The sequence below is a fragment of the Tupaia chinensis genome, unplaced genomic scaffold (genome assembly GCF_000334495.1).
Source record: "Tupaia chinensis unplaced genomic scaffold, TupChi_1.0 Scaffold142619_1, whole genome shotgun sequence".
Classification (NCBI taxonomy): Eukaryota; Metazoa; Chordata; class Mammalia; order Scandentia; family Tupaiidae; genus Tupaia; species Tupaia belangeri.
In genome coordinates this window covers 404,917-410,868 of record NW_006202465.1, presented here as the reverse complement: position 1 = coordinate 410,868, position 5,952 = coordinate 404,917, and the positions used below count along the sequence as shown (strand labels likewise).

At 40.7% G+C, this 5,952-nt stretch overlaps 1 pseudogene; it reads left to right on the top strand.

The window, feature by feature from the left end:
- The first annotated feature begins 2,267 nt into the window (after positions 1–2,267).
- LOC114005133 (ENTH domain-containing protein 1 pseudogene) lies at positions 2,268–5,660 on the top strand (annotated as a pseudogene).
- The last annotated feature ends 292 nt before the right edge of the window (positions 5,661–5,952 follow it).

The window sequence follows — 5,952 nt, the reverse complement described above, 5'->3', positions numbered from 1 at the left end:
GGGAGGTTCTTTCTTCCTCTGTCTCTCTCTGGTGAGTGCACACACCTCCTGAGAACTAGAGAAAAATATTTTAAAAATGTGGAATTGATAAAATGTTATTTTTTTAAGAGAGATTTTTACTATACAGCATGTGCAGTCACCAGAAAGACAGAGATAGACAGAAAGTGAGAAATCACCTCCCAGGGAGGATGGCCACACCACAATCCCTTCTCCTCCATCCTTCTTGGGATCCTGGGCATGCATGCATGTGCACGTGCCCTGTGTAAGTTTAAGCCACCAGGTCTGGGACTCAAACTGCAGTCAACTACGTAGGTATTCAGCGATGTAACCATTATGCCATCTGCTGGTCCTAATAAAATGTTTGTTGTTGTTGTTGTTGTTGTTGTTTTTTGGAGAGGTTTTCGCTATAGGGCACGTGTGCTCGCCAGACAGACAGAGAAAGACATAGAGACAGAAAGCGAGAAATAACCCCCACAGGGAGTATGGTCATGCCACAATCCCTTCTTCTCCATTTTCCTCTCGGGATCTTGGGCACGCACTCACACGCGCTATATATATATTATATATAATTTATATATATACATTTTAAAAAAAAATAATTTTATTTATTTTAATTTGACCAGAGAGGGACAGAGCAAGAGAGAGAGGGGGGTAAAGTGAGAAAGCAAGCTGCCAGGTCTGGGACTCAGACTGCGGTCGGCCATGTGGAAGTCCAGCGCCTTTAACCACCATGCCACCTGCCAGCCCCTAAAATGTCACAAGACATTGAGAACATTATTACCAATATGTATTGCTAAAAATATGGCATGAAAGTGTCTGTTTCTCAGCCTATTGGAAATGATGATAATCATTACTAATGGGTTAGGTAACAAATCATCTCTCCTCAGTGTTTTTATTATAACTTAATTTTAGTGCCTCCTAGATTTTCATCCTGTGCATGTGACATAATTGGTTCATAAAACCTATGCTATTCAGAAGGTTCTGGTATTCCCTATTATCTGCAATGTGTGGATGGCACCTTGTCAGAGTCTGTGTATTGCTAACAGGCAGAGTTTAGGGCAGAGTTCATGTGTTTGTTTGCTCTGCTGAGTTAGTCTCGTCCTCTTGGGGCCCAGCAACTATCTTGGGAGAATTCTAAATCTTTGTAACAGAACCTTATCAGTGTATGAATGTGTGTGTGTGTGTGTGTGTGTGTGTGTGTGTGTGTGCGTGCATGTATGTGCATGCTTTTGTGTGCTGACAAACCACATTTCCCTTGTTTTTTTGCGCCTTTCCTGGCTTGGTGCTGTGATCCACTCAGCAGAACGTGTTTTTCTCAGTGGGGAGAGGGCTGTGGATTAGAAATAAATATAAAAATAAACACACAAAGACATACAAGTATAAAAGCACAGAATACCTAGGTGAATTCAAATAAAAAAAATAATATTGCATTCCACATCCAGGGAAACAGAACAAATATGTTGTATTTTTGTGTGTGCATATGTCTGTGTGTGTGTGTGTTTGTGTGTGTTTACTTACTAGATCTAGAAACCACAGTGATGCAGAGAACGCGGTGATGCCAGGGTGAATAGGCCCAGTACCCCCAATGGGACATGGATTCTTGTCTCACACTCAATAAGAATTGGAGATGTGGAAACAGGGGAAAGCTGAGAGTTTATTGAAGGAGAGGAAAGGAATAAACAAGTTCTCAAGAAGGGAGGAGTCCTGGAAAATGAGTTGCTGAGGAGGAACTGAGGCTTGGGTCAGAGGGCCTTTGGCCTTGTTTTCAGGTGGGGCTCATGCCTGTATTTCCCTCATGGTGGAGGGTGGGGAACATGCTGGATGGAGAGAGAGAGAGAGAGAGGAGAGAGCAAGATATTAATTCATTTTCAGAAATTGGTTCACATGATTATGGAGGCTAGAAGTCCCAAATGTGGCAGATTAGAGACCAGGGAACAGCCAACACTGTAGTTCAAGTCTGAAGGCTCTCTGCTAGCAGAGTTTCTTCTTGCTCAGAGAGGCAAGGCTTTTTGCTCTATTTAGACCTCCAACTGATTAGTTGAGTCTACTTCCATTATAGAGGGAAATCTAGTTTCCTTAAGGTCCACCAAATTAAATGTTGATCTCACCTGAAAACACTCATGGAAACATCCAGAAGAATGTTGATGAGATATCTAAAAGGTGTGGCTCAGCCAAGTTGACACATAAACATCACACTAAAAAATTCACTGTTTATCCGGAGTCCACATTGAACCGAGTGTCATGTATTTAATCCAGCAACCCTACACATGGAGAGCTCTATGGAGAACCAAGGTGCTCCAGTCAACCGCTTCAGTCTGAACTCTGGGCAGACACCAGCACCACTTGTCATCCATGTGAGTGAGAAGTATGTGCAGGTGACTGCAGTTCCAGGTGGTAGAAACCACATGGAACATTAACATCCACCTGAGCCAGTCAACATGCAGACTATTCATAAATACAGATAACAGATGACTATTCTTTTGGGTGTTGGTTAAGCAGAAATGAATATTTAAAGCATTAGGATTTTAGTGAACTTTCTTTTTCTATGGTTTGTTACGATTGGATAAAAAAGGGATTCTCTTGGGACCAGCAAGTGGCATGGTGGTTAAGGTGTTGAACTCCTACGTGGCTGACCACAGTTTGAGTCCTGAACCTGGCAACTTACTTTCTCACTTTTTCTCTCCCTCTCTCTCTCAAGCATGTGCCCTGTAGCAAAATTTAAAAAAAAAATTATGATTATAAGTAAAATTAAATAAGTAAGTTTTTTAAAAAAGAGATTCTCTTATCCTTAAAGACTTCAGGTGGGGGGCTTCATTAAAATCTTTGCTATGGTTCATGTGTGTATGTTTGTTTTTAACATTTAATCAATTCCTTATTGAAGGGATTGTCAATGAAAATTATTACAGTATATAATTTGCAACCCACTCTTGGAATTCACAACCTAATTTCAATTCCTCTCCATGAGATGGGCTTTCACTGCAATGACTGGTGTTGAGGAATTGACAAACTCTTGTTACAAACTGCTCTGAGAAACAGGCAAGGCTGTATTTTTAGCAGATTGATTGGTAGGTGTCAGTCAGGACAAGGAGTGTTTATTCACTTTGAGAAGTGTTTCTCAAAGAAGATGTCCAGAAACTGCTTTAAGGATAGCCCTCAGCAAGGAAGTTACTATCCTTGGGCACACATAGACAGGGGTCCTTCAGCAGATTGCAGATAAATATACATTACATTTATTGGTCTTTGGGACTATCCCAGTGAAGCACTGCTGGGGGGATAATCCATTCAATTCTGAGCTCATTCATTAGAAGCCCACTTGCCAGCACATGGAACTCACATTCTTAAGTATCATCTTTATAAGGAGTGAAGTCCATATATTGATTTCTGTTTTGTCATAGTTCTTAGTTGGTTTGAGGCCTAGGTATAAAGAAGTATATTTTTGGGAATCACTAAAAGACCCAAGCATTTTAGAACAACACCATAGGAATAGTTCGGGAAGATGGGGACACAGACAGAGGAGTAGAGCTGTGGGCCTACTGCAAGCTCCATCCTTGAGGTCAGAGAAAGCACATGTGCTTGCTAATGCTGGCTTACTTCCAAGTCTGGTAGAAAGAGGACCTGGACTGTGCAACAGGTTTTTCTTTCCAAACTCACCAATCACTCATGTCATGCCTGCAATAGAAGAGAGACTATGTAAAGAGACTAGATGTGTTTTGGTCACGGATGCCTCTCTGTTTCCTCTCAAAAGTGTGTGTAGGGGGAGGAAGTGAAATAGCCTGGGAACAAGGGGGCATAAATTTGAGCAGGAAAAGGCCTTGCATGGTGATGGACCTTCCCCTCAGGAAATTGTTACTTTATCACCACGGAGACTGATCATTTGTATTTGGAAGCAGCAGAACTGAGCAGAACCTGCCAAGAGTTTTATGAACCAATCAAGTAAACTCCAACTTCTTTGCTGTCATTCCTCATTTCACCTTCAAATTTGTCTTACCTAAGGCATTCAGGAGGCAAGTGAAAACCTTCATGAAAAATTACTCAGATGCTAAAATAAAGGTCAGGAAAGTAACTTCTAATGATCCTCGAGGTCCTGCTAGTTCTCTGATGTTAGTTATCAGTGGCTTGACTTTCAACACTATTTCTCTTCCAGAGATTATGACTATGCCATGACACAAATTCAATGACCATGGAAAGAACTGCCACCATGTGTATAAATCCTTTATTCAGCATTGCAGAGAGGAGTTCTGTAACCTTCAAATACAGAAAGGATTTCAACACATAGATGAAGCTAGAAAAGACCAAGGTCATTATATCCAGGAAAAGTAAAAAAAAGCCATTACACTGCTGATGAATGAACAGTTGCCATATAAAGAGAGGGAAGTGGCCTGTCAGACTACACAGCGTACCTCTACTCTACGGCATTTCCTGGAAGATGACCTAGTACAGAAAATGCTCCCAAGGCAGTACTGAAATAAGAGCAGTGCCCAGACATTTTGTTGCCTCCTGGAGTTGTGGAGCCTCAGAAAACGCTGCCCCTCAAGATTAACACTTGGAAATTGACAGAGGACCTGATGTTATTTTATGATGATGATCCAAAGCTACTTTTGCCAATAATACATTCTATTATCTCTTCAAATACATGGTTGTCAGAAGGGAAAGCAGAATTTTGTAACCTCTGGGATACAGACGCTATGTCTACTCCCTCAGAAAATAGCCCATCTCTGCAGACAAATGTGAGTTCGGACAAGAGATCAGAGGATATCATCACAGCTACTTTAACAGAAAACCCTTTGCCAAACACCACTAGAAAAGCAATTGGACACAAAAAATTTCAAAACATTGACAGATTTACTAGCATTTTGGCCATTGAGTAAAGAGTTTATCCACCCTCATTTAAGGATTTTGAAGTCATATTCTACTTTCAATAACTAGGCCTTGGTAGAGACATCTATGTCTCCCCCTCATTGAATTTACTTGACCCAGCAAAGTAGATTGTAATCAAACGAGAACTATCAGAATTCAACATAGTTCAGAAGGACGACGAAAGCCTCAAGACTTTAACCATATGGTTTCAACTACCTCTGAGGGAACATCCTCCGTTTCTACTTTATCCATGTCATCTCCTCATTCAGCCTCTCCAAAGAAGTCAATTTTTCCTTACCCCAGATTTTGGCAGGACCTTCCTTCTGGACTTCGTCCTTCTGTCATCTTCTGCCTCCTTTAAAAGGGAGGGCTCAACAGCCAGGGTTCATCATCCCTTTGCTCCTAGTGGCCCAGTGTCCTCTGGTGAAGAGGAAAATGACAACTTCAGTCTTCTGGAAATTCTTTCAGATAACTCTGATTTGGCTAAAAAGGAGACAAATCCTATTTCTAGCAGTAATTAGGTAGAATTTTCCACCTCAAATGTAGACCAGTTCATCTCTATGTCCTGTTACAGTTTTCAAACAACCAGAGGCTTGCCTAGAGCAAACAATTCCTCCTCTTCTATGGGAAGTTAAAAAAGCAATAGTTAAGGGAGATGAAGATCTGAGCATCCTGATCCAAGAATGTAATGTTATCAGTAGCCATCTCGTGAGCATGAGTGGGAATAGTCCCCAAAGAAGCCAATCTTTGCCAGTCTCCCGTCTTCTGAGGGGAGCTCAGATAAAATCGAATCATTCCAATAGCTATTTTTGATAGAGCTCATGTTATTTCAGGTCCCAAAGTCTTAACAGGTTTACATTTTAATAGACTCTGATTATTATGACAAAAAACAGAGTTTTAATTCTTCCTTGTAAGTTTTATTAATAAGCTTATTTTAAACCAGTACATTCGTTCAAGTGCTTTATTTTTAAAGAGAAGGGTATGTCACCTTTGATCATTTCAGATTTAGATATTAGTGCTTTCGGAACTGAAGAGAGTTGTCTTTTGTACTCTGTACTTCACATCAAAATGCGTTAAATTGTTAGTAAAAGTTAT